This window comes from Mus caroli, unplaced genomic scaffold (genome assembly GCF_978045245.1).
Source record: "Mus caroli unplaced genomic scaffold, Mus_caroli_1 scaffold_18, whole genome shotgun sequence".
Lineage (NCBI taxonomy): Eukaryota > Metazoa > Chordata > Mammalia > Rodentia > Muridae > Mus > Mus caroli.
Window position 1 is genome coordinate 78760696 of NW_028227273.1, and position 4520 is coordinate 78765215.

Here is a 4520-nt window from a genome sequence, read left to right on the forward strand (position 1 = left end):
TTTGATTTTATAGAGGATTACAGTTAGAAGTTTGTATGTGAGAGATGCCCCATCGGTTAAGAGCATTAACTGCTCTTCTGAAGGTCCTGAGTTCAAATCCCAGCAACCACATGGTGGCTCACAACCATCTGTAATGAGATCGGATGCCCTCGTCTGGAGTGTCTGAAGAAAGCTACAGTGTACTTACATATAATAAATATTTAGAAAAAGTGAGTTCCAGGACAGCCAGGACTACACAGAGAAACCCTGTCTCGAAAAACCAAAAAAAAAAAAAAAAAGACACAGGGTTTCTTGATGATAATTACAACTATTTCTAAATTTGGAAAAGGCAGGGAGCAGAGGTGTCATTGTGCTGTTGTCTTCTCAGAGATCCCGTTTCATGCTGAAGGCCGGCACCCCTGTTCTTTACTGGGTAAGAATTTCCGCTCCTACTTGCTAGATCTGCGAAATACTAGCACTCCTTTCAAGGGTGTTGGCAAGGCCCTCATTGATACTCTCCTGGATGGATATGAGACCGCCCGCTATGGGACAGGGGTCTTTGGCTAGAGTGAGTACTTGCGATATCAAGAGGCCTTGAGTGAGCTGGCCACTGTGGTCAAAGCACGAATTGGAAGTTCTCAGAGACAACACCAGTCAGCAGCCAAAGACCTAACTCAGTCACCTGAAATGTCGCCAACAACAATCCAGGTCACATACCTGCCCTCCAGTCAGAAGAGCAAAGGCCCTAAGCACTTCCTCGAACTGAAGAGCTTTAAAGACAACTATAACACACTGGAGAGCACTCTGTGATGGAGCTGCACACGTGCCAGCTGTGCAGCACTCGGGATATCTGGTTCAGCAGACCCAGACTTGATTGGCCAAAGCATTCTTACAGAACAGTGTCTAAAAGGTCATTCCCAACCCTTTCTGATATTGACTAAGACCTCAGTATCTCCCAGTAGCACTTCTTCTGGATCTGAATTCAAATGTCACTCTTAACATTTCTGTTGATGCTTCTTTGAAAATCTTCGCTTGATTTTGACTGTAAATCACCTACCCTGTTCAGTGCTGTTTAATCCCAAAGATGTAAGTTGAGATGAGGTGTCTTCTGTGTCTACCCCATTGCACTCAACTGGATAGAAATATTTGGGTTTAGAACATCTCAAATTTGATTGGTGGGAAAGTCAGGACCTCATGGGGAAAAGAGATTGAGAAAGTGGGTAGAATGTCCTTTAGAATTTTGTTGCTCCATTTAAACCAGGTGTATTGTGACATGAACATGACTTTCCTAAAGTGGAAGGATCTGTCCCCACCTTCACCCAGTCCTTAGGACAAGTAGAAAGGGGCATTCTGGCACTTGGCATAACCTATGCCACGATGGTGAGATAATGTGAAAAAGTGGTATCCTCTGATGTCAGCGTATTAGTCTCAGTTTACAAAGTACTTAATAAAACTAACTACTGTAAAACCATGAAAAATAAATAAATAAATATTTAAATAAATAAATAGTTTTTTAAAAGTTTGTATGAATATTAGGAAAGACTTTGAACTTTGGTCTTTTAAGCATTGCTGAAACTATCATAGACTATGATGACTTTTGAAGTTGAACTAAATATATTTTGCATTATGCTATGGCTAGGTAACCTGGGCTCTAATCTTCTAAAACCATAAGCCTAATTAAATGTGTTTTTTTATAGGTTGCCTTGGCCATAGTATTTTGTCATAGCGATTTAAGTTTACTAAGACACATGCTCTAGTGTTTTTCTTACTATACTACATATATTTACTGTCCCTTTCTCTCTCTCTCTCTCTTTGTTTTTTTGTTAGTTTGTTTGTTTGGGGTTTTTGTTTGTTTGTTTTTTGTTTTTTGTTTTTCGAGACAAGGTTTTTCTGTATAGTCCTGGCTGTCCTGGAACTCACTCTGTAGACCAGGCTGGCCTCAAACTCAGAAATTCGCCTGCCTCTCTCTTTCAAGTGCTGGGATTAAGGGCATGTGCCACCACCCCCGGCTTACTATCCCTTTCTCTTAAGACCCTCCTCCCACTCCCAAATATCTCTCATGTCTCCTTTCTTGTTGTTTGTCTCTACAAACATCAACTCCTACTTAAACACAGAAATTTTAAAAATTGATGCTATAGTCCACATATGAGAAAAGAACATGTAATTTTTTTTTAAACCTGTGCTTGGGTTGTATAATATTTTCCTAGTCACCCGAAGTTTTTGTTCTTATTCAGTGACAAATAGAATTCTATTGTGTAAATAAATAGAATATTTTTCATTGTCTATCCATTAGTTGATGGACATTTAGGCTGATTTGATTCCTTAGCTATTATGACTAGAGCTGGAATACATGGTGTGATGGTTTGTATATGCTTGGACCAAGGATTGACACTATTAGAAGGTGTGGCTCTGTTGGAGTTGTCCTGTCGCTGTTGGTGTGGGCTTTAAACCCTCACCCTAGCTGCCTGGAAGCCAGTATTCTGCTAGCAGTCTTCAGATGAAGATGTAGAACTCTCAGCTCTGCCTGCACCATGCCTGCCTGGATGCTGCCATGTTCCCACCTTTATGATAATGGACTGAACCTCTGAACCTGTAAGCCAGCCACAATTAAATGTTGTCCTTTATAAAACTTGCCTTGGTTATGGTGTCTGTTCATAGCAATAAAACACTAAGACACATGGATATGCACGTTTCTCTGTAGTAGGATATGGAATCCTTTGGTATATTCCCAGCAGAAGCATAGCTGGGTGATCTGATAGTTCTATTTTTGGCTTTTTGAGAAACCTTTACACTGATTTCTATAGTGGCAGCTCCGACCAAATTCGAAGAACTCCCTCTCATGAAGCGTCGTGCCAGCTTCTCTCAGCTTTAATAGAAGTGTTTCCCCAATAATAACACATTTTCTTATTTAAAAAATTCTCATATTAGTTCCCAAGTTAATATTTAAAAGGCTATTTGTGTTCATTTACATGTGTAGACTGTTTTCAATAAAAACAACTGAATATGAGGGGTAGAATGGTTGCTCCTCCAACGTAGAACACATTCTTTGCCAGAGGGCCCAAGTCAACTTTCCAGCACCCACTTAGGCTGGCTGTAACTATAGCTCCAAAGAATATGGCACTTTCTTCTGACCCCTGTGGACTTCCCCTCCCCCAACATGGCATATATTTACCCATACATGCATACAAAATATTTTAAATAGCAATAGTGATGGTGAGCACTCCTCTGACAATTCTGATGGCTGTTGCTTTTTTTGTTCACCAATACTCTTTTTTTTTTTTTTTTTTTTTTAAGGTGTTTGTTCTGTCCATTGTTTGCGATTTCTTAAAAGTTACCTCTGGAAATCTGTACATATCTCACACAAGGCATACTCCTTCCTCCTTTTCTCCTTAAGCACATGACCAAACCATTTAAACAGTGATCTCACTTTATATACAGATTATTTCTAAAAATGTCTTTCTTTAAAGTTACTAGGTTCCAAGACAGATGGTCTCATATGCCCAGTGACAAGGCAACAGTAAATATTTGCTTATAAATGAATGGATGGATTGTTGGATTGATGGATGGATGATAGATAGATAGATAGATAGATAGATAGATAGATAGAAGAACAGTTGGATGGATAGGTGAATGGATGGATGGATGAATAAACAGTAGTCACTTTTTAGAATCATTAAGACTAGGGATAAGGTTGTAGTTTAATAGTAGAGCAACTGCATTCCTTTCAACCTCCTACCACAAAAAGAGAAAGAAAAAGAAAAAGAGAAAAGAAAGGAAGAGTTCTCAACTGTCTTATTTATATCCCTAGAGCACAGGACCAATTATTTATTTTAAAAATCCATCTTAAAATTGTTCTATGATTTTCTTTCCTTGTAAGTGATATCAGTAGATAGAACATTGTGAGAAATTCTACATAAGATTTGTAATAATCAAACTGTTGTTAGAAGTTATAACTGAGTCTGAGACTAAGGATTATATTAATTTATCTCCATATGAAACTGTGAAAAAAAATGACAAACTTGAAGAAAGATTAGAAAGCATAGCATAGCACTAACATATTCAAGAAATTTACTCCCATGCTTACAGGATCAAGGAAACCCAGTAATTAACTCAACAGGACTAGGTGCATTGCAACCAAGATGTCTGCAGAAAGGAATACTACAGAGAAATAAATGACTTTTTCAGGATTTGGCAGCAAGGTAAGGAGGATGCTGAACCAAGGGTCTAAAACTGTACATGGAGTAGTTCAAGTTCTCTCTAGCCTCTCTTTATCCCTAGCCAAGACTATAGGCTAACTCTATGGATTTTTAGCTAATTAGATGGGTCTGGAATTGGGGACGCCAGGCCAGCAGAAGGTTATGAAATAGGTCAAGTTCAAATGTCAAAGGTGGTGTCCCTAAGCTCATTTGTTCTTTTTCCAAAATTCCAGTGGTCAGCATGTACCCTGCTAAACAAAAGAGCAAGTTATTTTTTTCCTTTTGGATCTTCTAGCTGAAAAGTCTGAAGTGGAAATTTCTGTTTTCTTTGGAGACTCCGTTGGT

The 4520-nt window shown here is 38.8% G+C and overlaps 1 pseudogene; it reads left to right on the forward strand.

The window, feature by feature from the left end:
- Positions 1–294: 294 nt before the first annotated feature.
- Positions 295–1294, forward strand: LOC110283924 (lipid transport auxiliary protein 1 pseudogene; annotated as a pseudogene).
- Positions 1295–4520: the final 3226 nt, after the last annotated feature.